The following is a 21,309-nucleotide window of genomic DNA, read 5'->3' as shown; positions in this document are numbered from 1 at the left end:
TAGAGTGTGTTCCCCCTGGAGCACACCAAATAACGGTATCGGGGTCCATGGCCTTTGGCACGGAGGCCTTGCCAGCCACAGCTGCCTGTGACGGTCACCCCTTCTTCCTGGGCCCTGGTCTGGCTTTGAAATGACCTCATTAAGAAGACACTGTGACCATGTTTCTTCTGTCTAAAACACTGTGGTTCCAGGAAACGGGTAGCCCAAGTCTGAACTGCTCTACCTGGGTCTGTTCCACTTTAGACACCTTCTGTGCTAACTCCACCTGAGTCTCCCTTCTTTCTGGAACCTTCTTATACTTTTCCTTCTAGGACCCAAAAGCTCTCCAGGGCACCTGTGACACACCCCTGTTCTTGCCTCTGTACACTGGCTTCCCTCCCTCCACACTCACCTCTAGCCAAGATCTTTCCCTTCCTCTTGGTCCTCTCCAGACCCTGGAACGGTGCCTGACACAGCACCACTTTTGAATGTTTACTGAATGAAAGGAAGAAGGAGGGGGAGGAAGGGCAGAATTAGGCTCTCGGGGTTAATCGCCATTTCCGACACACATGCTACCAGGACTGCCTCCAGGGCAGCGTGTCACTTGTTACACATCCTGAACCTTTGCAAACCCACGCCACGTCATCTGCCTATTCAGAGTCCAGCATTTCCAGGCACCTCCACACCCAAAAAGGCACAGCCAGCATTTTCCTCTTTTGAAGGAAGTATTTGCAATCAGCAAAGCAAACAAGAAAAAAAAAAAAGCTTCGGGGGCCATGGCGAGGCAGGGAAAGTAGTGCTCACTCCAGCTCTAAGTCATGCTGTCCATTATGAGTGACAGACTAGGTAGACAAAGACTGCCTGACCATAACCTATTAATGTATGAATCTACATGAATGTAAGGCTTTGCTGGATGGACGGGTTAGCAACTAAGCCCTCGGACCCCAGCAGGCACCATAGTGAAGTCATGAGGAACCTCCCTTATGGTAACTCTCTTACAGCAGCTGACAGGAAGAAACCACGTAAGTTCTAGGGAGGACAGGATGCCCAGACACCATAAGGATCCACAACAAACTGATGACCAATTCTCAAGCCTTTCACCCAGGACCTCAAAGAGCTTTGTAGAAACTGGTCAGTCCTCAGATACTCCTAAAGGCAGTTGAAGGCCTCCGTGTCCACTTCCCAGATAGAGAAATCAAGGTAAAAAAAGGGTGGGATGGCACCTGTTCCTGCTCCTCCTGGAGAATTTGGGGGTTCTATGTTTTTACTATACCAGCATTGGTATATGGGTACCATAATTCGTGGTACCAGGAAGGCTTCTGGTTCCAGCTAGTGGGCAATTAGTGACTCTACTGAACTGGCCCTATCCCCAGCAGGGGAGGGAGTAGGTTTTTGCCCAACAGAGGTGGGGGCTTAGACGCTCCTTAGCTTGAGGGCACCCACGCTAATGACTGGTTAGCTTTGGTCTCATCAGATTCTGCTTTCTTTCTGGACAAGGTGGTGTCACTAGTCATTAGAGAAAATAAAAAGCAGGGAAGCCTGGCTGTGCTCCCCACAGCTCTGGCCAAGAAAGATCATCTCTCTAAGGGATCTATCTTTCCAGACAGCCCAGTTGTGATACAGACATGCTGGCATAAAAATCCTACTCAATGAAACACATAAGAATGAGAAGGGACCTGTATGGCTATGGTCTATCTTCTCTCTCCTGCAGCAGGGTTTACAACATGTTACTCTTGCAGTAAGATGCTGCAAAAACTAAGTGTGCAAGGCAAATGGGTATAGAGGGTAACTGGTGTTTGGTCTTTCAGAAACGTCAGCTCCAAGGCCCAGTCACCCACTCAGAGACCAAGACTTAGAATTTTTGCAAGTCACAGAAACAGATGCTGAGGGAGCCTACACGTTGCTGGATGCTCATAGCCTTGGGATTGGGTCTCTCTTCTCTCCATCCGTGATCCACCTGGTCCTTTCCCTGATCAAGATATCACATCTGTGATAAAGAGTTCTTAGAAACTAAGAACAACAAAATATAATACTCAGATGAATGTGGTAGTTCATGCCTCTAATCTCAGCATCTGGGAGACTGAGGCAGAACAACTGATATGAGTTCAGGGTGAGCGAAGATTCTAGAGTGAAACCCTATTCCAAAACAAAGCACAGAAGTGAAAGGACATCGCCTAGGAGCTTATGCTGTCTGGATTTTGATTCAATCGGTTTTCACTCGAGGTGGTGGGAAGTCCCTTCTGTACCTCTTGGTACAAGTGGTAGAAAGAATGAGTGAAGTACTATGCATGGTGGTGGATGTGCAACATGATAGGACTGAGAGAACACAGACCCTCCAGAGAAAAGCATCTCTTTGTTAATTCTCTGAATTTTGGTCACAGCTGGACTGCCTTCCTCAGACCACACATCCAGTGTTTTTAGGCCATTAGTGTTTTACTTCAGTTAAGGTACATTAAGAACTAACTTCATGATAGGAAGAGGAACTTAGTAGTCGGTTCTACAAACAGCAGGTGAGGAGGTTAGGAAGCAACTTCAATAAACTTGACAAGATAGAGGCTCAGGCATGGAGCCTGAGGCATGGTCCTCATAGTGATCAAAGTCTGGGAAGGAATTAAGCTCTTCGTTTTCTCTTTGGTAGAATGGGGAGAGAGTTGAACACAAAGTTCATCTGTCCACCCTGTGACTCAGTGTTGACTCCCAGACAGTGACAGAGTTACAGAAAATTCAATACCGGCTACCGTTCCAACAACCACAGGACACAGATGGGTCTCTGTGTGAAGACCATGTAGGTATTTTGGTGGAAAGTCTCCATAGATTAGGTGCCTGTCACCAGGTGGACGGTCCCTAGGTATACCTCTGAAGAGTTGTGGTTTTAGCCATTAGTTAGCCATACTTATGGTAAGTGGACAACATAACAGATACATGTAATTACTACCACCCTTCCCCCACCCTACTCCCCCACATACATACAACCAGGCCATCCAACAACAAGAGCATTCCAGTATAACCGAGAGACGTACAACCATACCATGCAGCAACCTGGGCATCTCCACTTCAGTCAATGACCAGGGTATCCCCTCACTACCATAAGTGCACTGAAATATGCTTCTGGTATGACCCTGTACTCTGTGTCTTGTGTACCTGGGGGCTGCATGGCAGATATGTCTTTCTATCTTTCTGGCTATTGCTTGGTCTCTTCCTCAGGACACATACACCTTGATTCAGGTTCCTGGTCCTAGGCACAGCCCAGAGAGCCTGGGACAAAGCCTTTGTGTCGGTGCCTTTGTGTGGCCACATGTTCAAAGTATTCTGGTTTGAGGGAACAATGGCCCCACCTGCTGCCCATGCAGGGGCCTCCAGAACCTCATTATCCTCCTGACCCCAGCCTGGGGATTGTTATCACCTGGGGTCCTTGTCCGGGAGACAAGAGGGTCAGAGTCTGAAAACCAGCGGCCACCCCCTGTAGAAACGCCTGTGCTCTCGGCTCCTCCATGCCTCTCTGTGGTCTGAGTCCTAAGTCTAGAGCCACACTGCTGGCTCCGGTGTGGTCACCAAAGCTTAATTGTCCTCAGACACTGGGGAGTGCTGATGTGCCATTCTATTCCAAATGTATCCACTCATTGTCTCAGAATTGAAAACACTTGTTGTTCCAAAGGGCAAATAGGACCCTGAACTCACCTTCGTAGGAGAACCCTTCCCATGGCCTTTGCTGGTGCTCCCACCTGGGCCTCCCCAAGGCTGCCGGCATCTCTCCCAGTGAGGCAGGTTCTGGATTAGAGAGGACAAGTGGAGGGGAAAAGCCCCTTCGTTATCCTAGGCCATGAGAGAATGGAAGGGGAGGGAGGGCCAGCCAGCCACAGTCCATGTGGCTTCCCAGGACCCAGGACAGGATTTTTATTTATAAAGCTAGACTGCCATTCCCAGGACTCAGGAGCAGTGTGGGAGGTGAGGCTCTGCTGCTGATGGACTTTGGGAACCTGGGATATGGCCCATGTGGAAACAGAAGGCGAAGTGGGTCTTTTGGAGACATTGGATAATTGAGAATGACCTGTGCTGAGAGCTGAGGACAGGGTAGCAAGGACCGATACTGAACTATACCTGAGGCTCTGTGCAACGCAGGGTGATGCTGTGCACATAAGCTGCCTACTACACAATAAGAGTACTTCGCCTAGGGTTGTTCTAGCTTAAAAGGAACCAGACTTTCCAGCATCCAGCATGCAGCCTGGCATTCAGCAAAGCTCACATTAATTTCCATTGTTTCTCTGTTTTGCCTGTCATCGGACCTTCATTATCCCAGGCGCCACACCATCCTCACCCCAGACCACACCCTAGAAATAATGACCTGGTCCAGGGTTACAACTCAGGCAAAAGCAAAGCTCGACAACATCAATAATGCCTGGTGTGTGACAGTCCACACTCCCACAGCCAAGGTCCCAGATCTGTGCACCGAAGGGTGTCCAGCTTCCCAGGCTGAGCACAAAGCTCATGACAGAGTCCTTGCACCCTGCTCCCCATGGAGACAATATATTCAGAGTACCCTGCAGAATGAATGCTGTGCTCCAGGCTTATAGAGGGGCTCAGCTTTGCCCCCTCTGCAACAGTCACTGAGGCTCACTGCTTTCTGAGACCAGAGTCAGCAGCATGTTGTCTTCCACACTCTCTCTCTCCTCTGTCTCCTCTTAGGCTGTCTAGGAGCGCCATACACCCAACAATTAAAGTAGAACAACCCAGGACCTCTAGAAGGCCCATATTCCTCACAATAATTACTTTGTGAGACTTGAACAAATTCTTATCTTTCGTTGACTTCAATGAGTGGTTTTCTTTAATTTTATTACAAGGGTCACCATGGCTTCAGAAAGAAGAATAAGAAGAGAGACAAAGAGGATGCTCTGAGATCTTAGCTCATATGTGGAAGAGAGCTGCTGATCTTTAGACACCAACGATGATCACTGGCTCACCTACTACCATATGGGACCAATGTGCCTGGGGTGACTTCAAAGAGTAGCAATGACCAATGAGCAACTTTCTGGTGGCCTTTTAAATCTCAAAATGTGTTACAGAGGGCTGCAGATCTGACTTCCCTTCACTCGTAGAGTCAACCCGACCAGTGTAATGCTCAAGGCTGTTCACACCTACATGAGGAGGTGGGAGGACTTCAACCACAAGGGACTGGGCTTCAGGGTAGCCACTTCCAGCAAACTGTGAGAATGTAGCAGGCTCATGCTTTCCCATATCTTAAGTGTGTATTAGGGGTAGAACAAAAAGAAGGAACTATGCCTTCTTGATGGTAACTCTCACACTATTGACTTTAAGAGCCATCTCTCTCTTCAGGATTTCTGCTCTAACAGCCACAGGTCCTGCTGCAAATCTAACACACGTTTCCAGCATGTGTGTGGCAGGGCTCAGACCTCAAACTACCAACAATGTTGAGGCAGCTACACAGGAGGCCTCTAGACATTCTTAGGAGCAGATGGCACGGTCCACCCTCTTGTCCAGAGCAGCCCAAAGGCATTGGCCACCCATAATCAGGGTCACAGAGACAACCCAGGGCAAGCCAGACTCCTCCACTCTCCCAGACGTTGGGTGGAGACTCTACAGTGCTGCAAGCTATGATTGGGGTGAATGGCAGGAATTGACCTGCTTCAGGATTCCAGACACACAGGTCTATGGAGGAGCCTTTGCCCGCAGTATCCATTGACCAGTAGCCAGAAGCAAGTGCTTGTGACAGATGGCTGGGAAGCACCAGGCATTCCTTGCTAGGGAATAAAGGTCAATGAGAGCAGTTTCTTTTGGTTTGCGATGGTGAAGTTGGATTCAGGGATACACAAGACACTGGCAAAACATTGCTTATCCTCGGTCACTGTATTGATCACCTTCAACACTTCAGTGAACTACCCTTCTCCTGCTAAAGGAAGCAAGGTGGTTTGGGACTTTGAATTGACTATGAGAGTGCTCCTGGGTTGACTATGAGACCCTTATGGTGATGGTGAATGAATGGGAACCATTGGTCTTCAACATGGATGGCTCCAGACAATGGATCTGGGACTGGGTGGAAGAAAATACAGAGGCAGGGGACTCTCTCTAGAACTAGAGCATCTTCTCCTCTCTTCCTTATCAGACTCCAGGCTTCCTACCTCTGGAACCAGTACGCCAGTATTGTTCTTAGCTTCCGGGATTGGTTCTGTGGCCATTAGTCTTGGATTGAGACATTCTTAATAGTTGACAGCCTAGAGTAGGACTTGTAGCTTCTGCCCACATGAACCAAATGCCCCAGTAAGTCTTTCTATCTCCATATATGCTATTGCTGCTGACTCTCTGGAGACCCTGACTAACCCAGGTATTGCTAGGAGTTCCTGAGAGGCTGTTCATCCAAGGGTAGTGATGAGGGTTGTTAGAGGGTGAGAACCTAATGATAAGTAGTTCTTGCTGGAGAATTCAGGGTTTGCAATAAGTATTTTTAGACAAAATACTTCCTATTGGATGATCCAGTGATTTAGCAAGTTGTCCATTGCTGGAATCCAGGCTACTGGCAGCCATTCTTGGTAGGACCAGAGCTATTGAAAAAGGCTTCTTATTGGCTGACTGGGGTTGTTTGAATGACAATGGCCTCCATAGGCTCATCTATTTTAATTCTTGGTCCTCATTGGTGGAACAGTTTGGGGAGGACTAGGAGGTGTGGCCTTGTTGGAGGAAGTGTGTCACAGAGTGGGTTTTGTGGCTTCTAAAGCCTCCTGCCATTCCTAATTCTGTCTCTGTCTCTTAGTTGTGGATCAAGTTGTGAGTGCTCAGCTGTTCCTGTCAACATGGCTTTGCTCTGATGAACTCTAACCCTCTGAAGTCATAATCAATCAAACGCGTTCTTTTTTTATGTTACCTTGGTCATGGTATTTTACTGAAGCAATAGGAAAGTAACTAAGACGTTGACTCGGGCAGTATGCTTGGGCATGTAGATGGTGTACCAGGAGTTTCCAGTTTAGAAGTTGCGGGTACTGGGAGTATTTCTTCTTGGGTCATCTAAGTTTGAACAGAAGTTTCTACTAAGGGCATATGGCTGCGATTGGCTGGAACACAGGGCTGTGACAAGCATTTGCATTGAGGGGTCTTGTACTAATACTCTGTATTTCTGTTGGTAGTTCTAATTTCCCATTCTAAAAATCTTCTCATTAGAGACTGCAAGAAACTATAAATTGTGTGTGTTTCTTTCTGGCTGCAGAAGTTAGACATAACCTCTGGGTGAGGCTGCTGTGTGCCTCAGAGCCCAGACTTGTTCTCTTTCAGTGTTTCTATGTTTCACATTTAGCAGGACCCTCATGCTGCTCAATGTGCAGTCAGAAGTTAGTCTCAAGGCAGTCACTCAAGGGGTCCAGAGCCAGGCATTGCTAGTATCACTTTCAGAGGTTGAATAGGGCATCTTTGATGGTTCCTACTCCCATAGAGAGCTACATCATGTATGGAGAAAAACTCAGGGAGGATGTGAGGAAATGTTCCAGGAAGTCTCCCCGACTCCAGAGAAGTCCAGTTCCCCATGAGAGATAGCACACATAGGATGTGTGATGAAGAGAATTATAGAGGGCAAGCCAAGGACTGCTGGGATATGTGGATAATACTCACCACATATTCGGGCTTGAAGTCAGTATTGTTGTGTCTAGGAATGATCAAGATCTCATTGCATGGATCCAGCTTAGCTCCCATTGGGGTAGCTTTTGTCTGGAGCCAATCCATCCTGAGGTCAAGACTCTAAGAAAGAGTTCTCATTGGGCTTAGAGAAGAACCAAACACACAAGAAGATGTGGTTCAGGGTGGAAGAGACAAATCCTGGCAAACCTGACGACTGCCACATCCACTTGCTTGATGCTCAGTGCCTGTATGGGAGTGAATTCGCAGGTGATTCTCCTTCGAGGAGAAGTGGAACAGGCGCCTCACATAGCCACTGCTTGCTTGCTGTCAGAGGTGTGTAACGGTTGCCTGCTGGAGACAGAGCCCCAGGCAGGTGGTTGTAAATGTGTAGGGCTCAAGCCCTTGCACAGTAAGGCACCCAGGGTCAGTGCCCCAGAGCAGCCGTTAATCACATGCTGTAGCTCTCAAGAAGCAGGCAGATGGCTCTGAACAACAAAACCTCATTAACCAGCAAGGACGTCTCTGTTCCCACAGAGGAGGGGCTGGGGAGACTGATGGGGCCTCCCTCCAGTTTACAGGCTTAGGCACAGTATATGCACAACAGAGGGAGACGAGGCCACACCCACCCAAGCTCTCCAGGTTGGCTTCTTGGAGCTAATCTAGGACAAAGCACCATGAACAGCATTAGCCAAGCCGTGGGGTTTTAGGATGTCTCCACATCCTCTATTCTAGAGGAGGAGGGAAAGGTAATCCCCCCAGCATAGGGCTTAGTTGCCCTGGGGTGAGAAGGCACCAGACTGTGGCCAACATAGACCAGGAAAGGGTTTTTATAACAAGCTGGCATGCTACAGACCCCAGGATTCTTTTAGAAAATCATGCAGCAGGTTTGTATTAGTTTGGAAACAAGTTGTTCTCATTGGGCTTAGAGAAGTGCTAAAATCTCCAGTGGGAGTGTCTGCAAAACTCTGTGTGAGTCCCTTTCCTGACAGCGCAGTTAATCACCTGCATGCTTTCTGAAGAACAAGAACAGCAACAGCCAGCACAAGGTACACAAACCAATGCTAGCATGTGCCAGTTACACTAAGTTGCTGAGGAATCATGGAATATGCCAGAATGATCTGCTAGGATCCATAGCCGGGGAGGGGTCCAGTTACTTCCCATGTATCCAAAGGCACTATCTCTAGTCACACAAGGAATGACAGAGGCTGATATTCAAGCTTCTGCACTCTGAGACCCCACGAAGGTCCCTTGCTAAGGTTCCGATTGGTGCTGTGGGCAGAGATGACCACAAGGTGTGCTGGTATCTGCTAACTGCTCACCTCCCCAGCTCTTCCACTGACCCTTTCTTTCTCTCATATGCCTCTCACCTATACTTGCCTCCACCTACCTGACCTCCATCAGTGTCAGAGTGCCTGCGGGGGCTTGGGGGGGGGGGATGTGGAAAGTGGTTGTGGTCAGACAAGGGTTCAAGGAGGAAACAAAGGGCAAAGGGGATGCTTACACAATGGGATACAGGCAGAGAAGTGAGAGCCCACGGTGGCTGCTTACCTGCAAGCTGATAATCTGGCACAAAAACCTTTTTTTTTTGCAAGGCAGACACTGCTGGCAGCTGCAACTTCTCATGCTTACTTAGGAAAACGTTTCCAGAGGCTCAGGATGAAGGTCAGATCTGTCGCTGGCAGGTAAACAGAGCCCACTCTCCCCCACCGTGGCATGGAAATCAGTAACATAAATATGGATTGAATTCCGTCCATCAAGTCTAACACGCCACTTCTTTCTTGTTCTCAGAGGAAAATGTAGCAAACCGGGGTGGGGAGCAAAGTCACCAGCCCTGTGCTCCACACACTTCAGCAGCGGCTGCTCTGGGATCCCTGTGCACACACACATCTCTCTCTGGGTGACCTTACTGACTCTGGACTGTGGCTCCCTCTGGTTACATTACCCATAGCTGCCCCACCCTTCCCTGCCTTGTGGTCTGCCCAGGCCCAAGCCAGGGCATCCCTCCTGCAGCTACAGTGTCCTCTTGTGGTCCATCGCTTGCTTCTCCTTCACTTTCTGGTGTTCACACCTTATTCCCAGGAGAACATCTGCTGCTGGGCCATGGGGCTGATGTGCGGCAGGAAGATGGATCTGGGAGCCCAGAGAGCCAGAAGCCTAGTAGAACTCTTGGGGTGATGTTCGCACTGCAGGGTGACAACCAGTAATCCTTTCTCATCGGTCACTAGCTCAATGTTCAGACAGGGTGCTATCTCTCCCTCGACCTTCAGGGTGACCTCAAGAATTCTGTAAACGAGGGTAGCATCCACATGTGCCGCTCCCTGAGCTCTAGCTGTGAAGAGAGGGCAGTGTCTCACAGAAATTGGTTGGCTAATGGATGGCCAAGTGGAAACATGCTAACTGCCTTCTTCTGCTTCTTGGTGTGTAACTCTTTGCCTGCCTTCACCCTGAATTTAAAGGTTCAATAACTGTCTCTCCATTAGTCGTAGTCTCTCAATCTTTTTGTTTGTTTGTTTGTTTGTTTTGTTTAAGGAAGATCTTTTTTTTTCAACATATATATCTGCATGGCAAAATACTTAAGATAATCAGCTTAAAGAGAGAGTATTAATTTTGGCTTACATTTTCAGAGGTTTTGGGCTATGGTCAACTAATTCTATTGCTTTTGGGCAGTGGCAGGGCAGAACATCATGGTGGATAGGCAATGACAGAGCAGCAGGAACCAGGAATTTGAGACATGCACTTGAAAAGCCTACCTCTTGTGGCATACCTCTACCCACTAGGACTACCTCCTAGTTTCCACTAGCTCCAAAAATACCAGCAAATGGAAAAGTCATCTATAGATTAACCGACGGATGAAGTCAGAGTATTCCTGATCCAATCGCCTTCTAAGACCCCATCTGCTGGAAGCCAAGCCTTTAACATAAACCTTGAGGAATATTTTAGATTCAACCCATAACAGTATCTTTCAAAATTTATATACTCAAACTCACTTAAGGAAGAAACGATGTGTAGGACCCTGGTGAGGGGAGCATTTATTTAATTCCTGTTGGAATTTCTGATATGCTTTGTAAAACATGGTATGATGTGGTGGGAGGGGTACCTTAGCAGTCCCATGCTGAGGCCTTCTCCTGCCCCAACTCCACCCAGGTATCAGCCATATAACTGTACTAGTATAAAGTGAAGTTTATTTGGGGGCGTGAGAAGGGAGTAGAGGCGAAGAAAGTAAAAAAGAAGAAGAGGAAGTGCAAGTGTGCGAGCACAAGAGAGAGAGACAGAGAGACAGAGAGAGCAGAGAGAGAAGAGAGAAGAAAAAAGAGGCCGGATGAGAACACTTGAAGAGAGAACATGGGAGGGAGAGAGAGAGAGAAAGAGAGAGAGAGAGAGAAAGAGAGAGAGAGAGAGGCCAGAGAGAAAGAGAGAGGGATCAGAGACAGTGAGAAATGAGACACACACACTCAGGGGAGAGAGAATGCAGAAGGGGACACACACACTCAGGTGTGCACCCACACCCAAATCTACACACAGAGGGAGTAGGGAAGCCAATTAGTCCCTTTTATAGCAAGCGGGCTCTACCAGGCTGTTGCTAGGTAACCATTGGGTGGAGTCTAGAAGAAACGCTAACAGATTCCTTACTGATGCAGGATAACAAATGATTTGTATTCATGTGTGTTCTCCTCACCCCAGCGTGTCTTCTTGTTGCCTCTGAATGTAAATAACACCCAGCCCCCAGGGTTGTCTGGAGTCTCCCTAAGGCCATCCCCCTGAAGTCGAAAGCTGGTGGTTATCAGTCTGCTATCAGCATCCTTCCCTCCACTCTCTGGTGTCAGGCCAGGCTTGGCATGTCTTGGTATCTCTGTGGGGAGGGCAGCATGGCACAAAGTCACAGAGAATTTCCCAATCTGCCCCGAGCCTCTGTCTGGCAAGGAGAGGGGAAAGCACCTGAGTTGTGTAGGTCTGCGCATAGGCTGGGTTCAAATCCTACAGTCCCCCTCAGGGTTTTTGGGGTTTGGTTCTAGAACCATCATGGAAAACCCAAATCCAAGGCTGTTCTCGGTCTTTACAGATGGCTTTGCATCTGCGCAGAATCGGCAGCATTCCTGGGCATGCTTGAAATGGCCTCCAAATGGCAGTTGCAATACTGTACTGGATAATAGGGTCGTGTGCTATCCATCCTCTTGTACCATTGTATCATTGCGCTCTCACGTGAGTGTGAATCATTTATGACCATAGGTAGATAAGGAATTTCCAACAGGAATTAAATAAATGCTCTCCTCACCAGGGTCCTACACATCGTTTCTTCCTTCAGTGAGTTTGAGTATATGGCAGAGAAAAGTCTGGATGTGTTCAGCACAGACAGATTCTTCCTAAGTATGACCTAATCCACAGTTGGTTAGTTGTACAGCTGTAGAAACTGATGTGGGTAGCCCTTCATGCTGTCTGAACACACTGGACCTGCACAGGAATAGCATAAACCTGGACTGGACCCTGAGACAATATGATCTCATAAATGGATATGAAGCAAAATATTGGCAAGGGCTAATGATGCAAGAATGAAGTTCTAGGAGGGAGACCTGAGGCCAAAGCAGTCCAGAGTGGAGAAGAGCCCTGCTGAGCCGACCCATCTGGTGAAGCCTGAAGCTGGAGAGGAGTCCAAACACCAGGAGATGTCTCTGGTCAGGGAAGTATGGCCTCAAGGAACGGTGTGAGGAGCCTCGAGACAGCAGGAGGAGCTTGCATTTCATCTCAAGTGTAAAAGGAAGTATCACAGAAGGGAAGCCTTGTGAACTCTGGCACCAGCTCTAGGAACTGAGAGGGAAACAGAGCTGCAGCTGACCTGGAAGAGCCCTTTTCCTCCGAGGAGTTGGGGACAGACCCATTCTTCCCAGAGAAAAAGTGTAGGTCAGGGGACTAGATACAGAAGCTGCCTGGTGTATCTTGGAGTTAGAACTGAGTGATGAGTGATGAGGTTGACAGAAACATAAAATAAAGAAGGCAGGTCTCATCTGACTCCCGGGGCCGTGGCTTATAAATTGGGTGCAAGTAATTGCCACCTACAGAGAGATAGGAAGGGTTTGTGTATAAATAATCTCATTCAATCTTTACAAAACAGTGTGTAGACACATCTAAATGAGAGAATTCTGGAATGCAAGGAATCTGCCCAAACGCAACACAACAGGTGGATTGTGAGCCCAGACCCACAGACTCTGATGCTTCCTGTCCAAGAGCGGTTTTTGTTCCCTAAGAGACAGAGAGCTATTCATCCATCACAGTGTCCCTGGGTATCAGCGAAGCTGCCCAGTTCCCACATTCTCACGAACCCACAGATTTTGAACAGCCACAGCCAGCTCACATTCGATGCTAAGGGCCAGATGTTGCAGGCCGAGGGGTGGGAAGGTGAACTGAATTCAGCTCAGCCTTCAGAACGTCTCTGTGGACAGAAACGCCACACCTTCTGCACAGATGTTTGTGAATGCTAATCACTGCTGAGCCTCACTCTGCTCCTGTGTGAGGAGGGCAACAAAGGGATGTTAATCAAGTGTGCATCACTGCCCCAAAGCTGCCAGGGATAAGCACTGAGCTAGATCTCATCTTCTCAACAGTGGAATTTTTCCTCACGTCAGCCTGAGTGCAGAGGAAAACTCTCTGAAGCTGTCGCCCCCTTCAGATAATTCTAGAAGATAAAGCTTTTCTGTAAGAGGTTTGGAATTACTTAGAATAAATAAAAACTATTTATTTTAGTGACTTAGTTTTTCTTGGGAGCTGGAATATTGTTCTCTGCTGTTTCTGGATTCTAGTTCAAATGTGTCCCCACTTCCCAGCAGATAGTGTGGCTGGAAGTCAGGGTAGATGCCACACAGTACACATGCTGCACCAGGAGGAAAACGGAAAGCACCACTCGCTGTCATTGGCATCGTTAGGATCATTAGAGGTGACTCTTAGGTGTGAGAGAGTGAAGTTCACTTCACATGATGAGATCTCTGGGAATCACTTAGCGTAGTCCCCAAGAACCATAGAAGCATCCTATAATGAGAATGAGCATAAATAGCAGGGCCAGCTTTAGTGCAGGCTCAGGAACAAAGCCTTTGAACAGTTGTGTCAGGGAGAAACAAGGCCAGCCTCCTGCTCAATGCTCACTTTGAAGCTTTGCAGACCAGCCATGTCGGGGTTTAGAGGCTGCTGTCCATGGTAACAGTTCTCTATTCACAAGGACCTCAGCAAATGATCAGGCTACCCCAGGGTGGATGGTGCCCACATACAGAGACAGTGCTATTCTCTCTATACCTCCCATGCAGAGATAGCAGGTGGCTCTCTGCCTGCACCCATCTCTGTGTTCCAAGTCTGAGATCGCTGACTTGGATCCCAGAACACCTCCTGCAAGCTTTGTCTCCCACCACCCACTTCTCTCTTCTCCCCGTTCTCTGTGGGTTCCAGTCTACATGCAGGGCATTCCTATCCTCAGAAGCAGAGCTTTCTACTCCCCAAACCTCAATATTCTTAACCCTTAACCTGCTATGCTCACTCTGAACATGTCTGTCTACATGTTATGCAGATAGAACTCTAATCCAAACAGGCAAAGGAACAGTCCCTTCCCACTTCCACCCTGTCCTCTACAGGTTAGTGTAGTGCAACTAGGCAAAGACTTGCCAGCTTGCTCCTGTCCAGTGTCTTCACATGAATGACAACGATTTCTCTGTGGCTGCATCTGGGTCTGGTGGCTGGGATATAATTCCGAGGATGTAGAAAGTCTACTGATCTTGTCCATACACCCCAATGGCATGCCTTGTTAGTGCAGGATCTGGAAACATGACGTGAGAAATTGTAGGAGAGTGTTGAGAAAATCTCCCGGGGGGAGGGGGAGAGACAAACAACAACAACAACACAAAAACCCACCTCTGTGGGTTTTTTTTTAACCCAACTGAAGACACAACCCCTGGCACTCTGTGTTGAAGAAAAGCGAGTCTTCAGCACAGGCATTCCAGGAAGGCAGAGATGTGGGGGGTATAAGAGGCACCCAGGCTCAGAGCTCTACTCACCACCCCCACACCTCCCCTTTCACCAGTCAGCAAGTGCCATGGGTTCGAATCATTGCTTTAGTGATACAGGATCAGTGTTGAGAGCCACCTTTCCCCTCCTCCACGCTCAGTTCAACAGAGATGCACCATCATCTTCATCTCAGCAGAAGACAGGGCAGCATCTACGGATCCCTCCAAGCAGAGGCTGAGGAGTAGGGAGAGATTCCAGCCACCAGAGTTAATGTCTCCTACTATAGGAAGTGGGATGGGCAGAGGCACTGAAAAGAAGGCTATTTGTAGCCAACTCACTGGAGCAGGCTAGTGGGCACAGAGGTGGCTCACTCTGGGTGCTTCTTGGGGCAACGAGGGGGAACACTTGCAAGATGTAAAGGTGACATCCCTTCAAGAAAATCCCCTCTTGAGATAGTGAGAGGTTGTGGCCTTCTGTTAGTCTGAGGAATAGTAGAAGAAAAGATGAAAAGGAAAAAAAAAAAGATGGTTTCTATGGTACTTAGGGTAAGGGACATCTCATAGTCGTTAGTGACAAGGGTCAGGATTTGACACTTAGCCTTGAGCCTGACATATTTCTTTGGTATTGTCCCACTTTCAGGTTGGGTTTGACACTTTGAATTAAGCCTGGTCACTGACTCTCACAGGCCTACCAGGGCTGGGAAGAGTAGTCCAGCACACAACTTAAGTTACTGAACTATGGTTCCCAAACAAGGACCTTTTCTCTGCACAGGATGACAAAGTCCTGTCAAAATAGTGACCATTGATCTTCCCCTCCTCCACGCTCCCTATAGAAGCTCTGAACTATGAGGGCAAAACATAAAGGCTTAGGGTGCTGGCTCAGGTTTCTAAGTGACAAGCCGGGGAGTGGGAGCCTTCGTGCATGAGTAATGAGCCTGTGTGAAGACAGAGGTTGGTCTCCTCAGCATCTGGAGAGTGCACTTGCTTGAGGAAGGACAAAACGGGCTTCCTTGGGGTTTGGAGGGCAGGCCAGTGTTAGCAAAAGCACAGATGAACCTCATCTGCTCTCCCACCGAGTACTGATTTTTTGAGCCACTAGTTCAGTTTTCATGCCTGACCACTTGTGTTGGACTTTTCTATGTAAATGGTGACCACAAACAACTTCATTTCCTGGTCCCGTGGCTCTGAGAAAGAGTCCCCTAGGGTTCTGATGGAAGCATAGCACCTCTGATCCTACACATAACTATGCACAAGAGTCTCTTGGGTGTGGGCCGGGTGGGTCCTCTGTAGGAAGTCTGCTACATTGGCTGTGTCCTTGTCCATGGCCTGCAGGACATCCACAGGAACTTGGCTGTCATTTCTGTTTGGGCATCTGTGACTCTTGGCTTCCTGCTGCGTAAGAAGCTCCAAGACTCAATATTTCCACCCTAGGTCAACCTTCCTTCATGAATGAGTCATTTTTTTTAACACCAATTTGTTAAAGAAACTCATTATTCCTTCTGTCTGCTTCCAAGGTGTTGTTTGGACATGTGACAGTGAGGGCCAGGGGTATGTTTAGAGGTTAAATGAAGCCTAGGGACTTATTTGTTCTCAGGGACACACATCTGTAGTGCTAGCTGTGGGTCTGCTGTGTCCAACGCCATTATGGAGACATAGGTGCTCCTCCTAGCTCACACTCTTAGGATGACTGCTTCCAGAGTCTTATAGGGACCCATCCTAACCAATACAATGGGGACATAAGTTATGGAAAGGCTCCTATTTGTAAACATAAACTCATTCTCAGACTCTGTAATCATTTAAGTATGTTTGGCCCAGGGAGTGGCACTATTAGGAGGTGTGGCCCTGTTGGAGTAGGCGTGGCCATGTTGGAATAAGTGTGCTACTGTGGGCATGGGCTTTATGACCCTCATTCTAGCTGCCTGGAAGCCAGTCTTCTCCTGTTTGCCTTCAGACTAAGATGTAGAACTATCAGCTCTTTTTACACCATGTCTGACTGGATGCTGCCTGGATGCTGTCTGGATGCTGTCTGGATGCTGCCTGGATGCTATCTGGATGCTGCCATGTTCCCACCTTGGTGGTAATGGACTGAACCTCTGAACCTGTAAGCCTGCCCCAATTAAATGTTGTCCTTGGTCACAGCAGTAAAACCCTAACTAAGACAGACTCACAAGTGGTGTGTTGCTTGGAAGCTTAAACGTAGCTTGTATGACACCTCCCACCTTGCCTCATGTGGCTCCTCTGGGGGCTTCCAGGCTTGGTGTCCTCCAAGGTCTTGTTGAGCTCCCATGCTCAGCTTCGTTACTGGTCTGTGTTTCTCTCTATGGCTGGGCAGACCAAGGTTGTGATCAAGTAGAGAAAAGAGGGGTTCAGGGAATGTCCCATCTCAGGCTGTGAAGAACCTCGTTGCAGCAGCAATTAGCTGCCTTGCCAATTAACACTGTCTTTGTCACAAGGAGTAATGGGAACCATTTTGTCTTGGAACCAAAAAACTTAGATGGCACGCCACCTTGTTGTGATGTAGCGGTGAGGTGGAAAGACGAGAAGTTGAGTCCTCCTGGACCATTTTCATCCCGTTTTCCCCTCCAGAAGTATTAAGTCAAGTACCTTGAAGAGTCTTCTAGAGCTACACCAGGCACTGCGACAACCTCTATTCGGATGGGTCTTTTTACTGTTGTTTTGGTTTTTGTTTGTTTTGCTGTTTTTGTTTTTATCTAAATTAATGAAAATTGATTGGTGTCTGAATGCCTGCCTTGAGCTACATCTGCAGTTCACTGGGGTGTCTGTTGCTTGGTACCCTCAGCTCTGGAAGCTTTCTGTTACTTCAGCGAGTCCTGTAGTTCAGCTCCTAGAATCAGGAACTTGAACTCACTCCTTCCACGACTTGCCCTGACTGGAAGGCGCTGATGAGTTAACCTGGCTCCTTAGATGCTCACTGCTCCCCTCTCAGAGATTCTTCTGACTTCCTTGTGGTGGGGAGGGAGAGTGGTTTTCCTCGTGACACACAGACACGTGTTATTAACCACTATCTTAGATTGTCTAAGCCACAGATAAAGCTATTAATTTTTTTTAACTAGCCTAAGTTAACTGTAAATGAATTTCTTGTCATGCTTGATTATTTCTCCATGTTCCCTGCTTGCCATCGGACTCTGTTTTCCCTCAAATCCTAAATTAAATCTTATTCTTTAGATGTTCAATAATGGAATTTCTATTGGCCCTACTGCTAAAACCATTTGTTTCAAGTTCAAAAGCGCATCCATGTTTGAAAAGCCATCCATCTCGGACTTTTCAGAACCTTATTTGCAGTGGCCACTCAACAATTTTGGCCAAATTGATTTAAACCTTTGACTGAACTCCACTAATAGCATTTTAGGACAGGCACAAGACATTGACAATTAGCTTCCCAGAACCGTCTGGCCTTTCGGCAGATGCTCTGAAGGTCCTTGGAAAGCCCCAAGGGGTGGAGAGCTAGCTTGTGGGGGATGGACCAGTGGAAGCTGTCGGTAGAATTCTCATGTCAGCAAGAGGCTTTCCCTCCTCCTTTTATGGTACCCTCCCATATGGAATGTAACGCTCATCCCAGCAACTGATTTAAGAAGTATCCAATAATGAGCTGGGAACGGTCCAAGGGTCAGCTTACAGGAGCTGTACCCCAACTTTCCCCTCAAGATCAAAGGGTAGATAAAATAATAAGCATGGAGATGAACTATGTGTCCTTGTCCTCAAAGTGGCCTGTTCCTGTCTGCGTGCCTCCCTCTGGGTATGTGGAGTTCTACCTATACTTTCTACCCTGTGCCTCCAGTGCAATGGAGGGCCCTGGACCCGAAGGCTGGTCTAGGTTACAGGGCACATGAGGCAGCTAGGTCCTAAGGAGGTTCCAGGCCTGGCTCTCAGCTTTCCCCTCTGCAGCCCAGTGCAGCCTCATCTCTCTGCATACTGTGCCCCTTTCCAGAGTCTGCATAGAAGACCTTCAGGAGAAATCTTCCTCCAGGATGTAGTATTCTCATTTTACTTTTATTCCTTCCTGTTTGTTCGATGCTCATCTGGATCCCAAGGCCTTCACAGCTTGAGGGCAGCCAGAGATAAGGTTTATAATTCACCCCAGACTGCAACTCACTAGACGTGACCAAATAGTATAATCAAGCCTAGCATTAATGTTTAGCCAAGCTCCAGCCCAGAGCAGAGCACAGGATGAGAGGAAGTGGCTGAGGTTCTGAAGCAGGAAAGAAGTACAGAATGTGGTGGCAGAGGGGAGGCGATCGCAATAGCAGGAAGCAGCCTGGACACACTTCTGTGGTTAGAAGGAGAAAACTCCTCCTTTGCATCTGCCCCAAGAGGTCTTTGATATCAGTTTGTCTATTCACTTGGTTGAGTTAAGAGCTGAACAACAGAGGAGCCGCTCTCGGGTAGCAAAACAGCTGACCTGTTACGGACACAGGGCAGACAAGCAACTGCCATTCTCATGAACAATGCTGGCATGCCTGTATTTCATGTCTCTGTTTCACCCGCTGTGCTGAGGCTCTTTAAGAGAAGAGAACTCCTTCCGTCTGCAGAAGAGCATACCCCCAACACCATCTCACTGAGTGGTGGCAAATGAATAGCCCTACTGTGAATTAGCATCAATCTAAGGCATGGCCCAGAAATTTTAAAAAAGGATTAACAGTTTGTTGAAGTGACCTTTATACATCCTGAAATAAGCCTTATTGAAGAACTCAGTTTTCTGTCTAGTTCTGGAATGTTCCATCACAGGAAGTGACACCGAGTTTCACGAGGGCTTCCCTACCTACCCTTCCAGTCCTGTGAGCGCCAACATCCACACCTCTACAGATGCGCCTCCTGAGGACACATCATAGAAGTAGGAACTCTGTCTACTGGAGGACATATACAGGTGACCTGTTTCACAGAGCCTGATGTTTGCCTGTTGTAATGCATGCGCATGAGCACCCTCACACACATGCACATGCTCACACTCTTGCTCACACACACATATACACATACACACATACACCCTCACACTTACACACACACACACACACCTTCCTTTTATAGCTGTATCACTTTGCATGGATAGGCCTTGGTTTTCTTTTCCACTCATCTGTTGAGAACATTTGAGTATTCCCAGTGTTTGACTTTTGTGGACAAGGCCGCTGTGAGCATCTATGTACATACCCTTGTTTTGAATCTCACTTTTTTTTTTCTGTTGAGTGAGTAAATACCACATACATACATTTATTTCCCTTAAGTACTTAAGTGATAGACATTATTAAAAATATATATTAGATATCATTTAGCTACAATCATTAATTCAACCATTAAAAACAGGTTTGAAACATATGGTACTACTTTAGGGAGGTCAAGGGCTGAAGGAAAGGTCAGAGGTGTGGAAGTCAGCTGCTGGAAGTCCTCTTCATTCAAGAGTCTATAGTAGTTTTCAAGATTCAGTCCAGAAGCCCCATTCTTGACTCAGCAAACCGGTCAGGGCAAGAGGTCATTTTTCTGCCCTAAGAGTGAAATTGCTGGAATACGGAGATTCTGTTTTGTATGTTCAGCTTCTTGGAACCCTCTGCTATTTCCCGTTCCCACCTGCTATACACAAGGGCTCCATGTCTCTCCAGATCTTTGCCAGAACTTCTTTCTCTCCCATTTCCTCATTTCTTCCTTCTTTTAGTTATGGCTTTCCTCTCGTAGCATGACCCTTTTAAATCTGGAGGCCTCCTCTATCCCCCTAGGCCACCAAACAGGAAACAAACAACTTTTAACCCCTAAGCAAGGGTCACCATTAACCAGATGAGGCTGTGGGTACTGCTCATGGCCTCCAGGGAACCTGGCTTTCTAACATGTATTACCCATAAAGACTTCCAGCCACTTGAGAGGTCCAGACAATTTTCTCCTTGACTCCTTGGAGTGGGTCGATCCTTTGCAGCCTGGCTGCTCTCATTGTCCTGGCTGGGTCTTCACCGTTTCACCAGTCTCTCCCTCCATTCCACTCTCTTGGGTGTTAAATGGCCTTCTCTCTCAAAGGTGTTTCTCAGTCAGTGTGTTTGCCTCTGAGGTCACTGCAAGAGATGACCTCCGTTGTTTCTGGAACACTGAGCTCATGGTGGGCCCTTGCAGGGGACAGGCAGGTGTTGAGGTTGCCTGTATTGGGATGTATATCTTGAGTCTGACCATTGGGAGGACTGAGGGGTTGAAGGTAATTCATTAAGCAGGACCCTGGGACTATAGGAACACAGGCCCCACCACGAAGTAACCACGTGATCCAACAACATGAGGGCTCTTGTTGCCAGTGCTGTAATAAGGATGTCCCTTATAGGTTCACATGATCAAATACATGGTCCTTGATAGGCAGACTGTTCAGGGTAGATTACAGGTGTGGTCTTACTGGAGGAAATATATCACTGTGGTCAAGCTTTGAGGCTTTAGAAAGACTTGCACCATTTAGAGTGCACTGTCTTTTTTCGGCCTCCTGTTTTCGGTTGGAGACTTGAGCTCTTGGCTGCTGTAGTGATTTGAATGGGTTTGGTCCTCATAGACTCATGTGTTTGAATATGCTTGGCCCAGAGAGTGGCACTATTTGGAGGTGTGGCCTTGTTGGAGTGGGTGTGGACTTGTTGGAGGAAGTGTGTCACTTTGTGGGGTGGGCTATGAGACCCTCCCGCAAGCTGCCTGGAGACAGTCTTCTCCTGGTTCCCTTTAGAACAAGATGTAGAACTCTCCTCTCCTTCTCCAGATGCCA

This window comes from Mus musculus, chromosome 17 (genome assembly GCF_000001635.26).
Source record: "Mus musculus strain C57BL/6J chromosome 17, GRCm38.p6 C57BL/6J".
NCBI classification, from domain to species: domain Eukaryota; kingdom Metazoa; phylum Chordata; class Mammalia; order Rodentia; family Muridae; genus Mus; species Mus musculus.
This window is presented reverse-complemented; position numbering follows the sequence as displayed.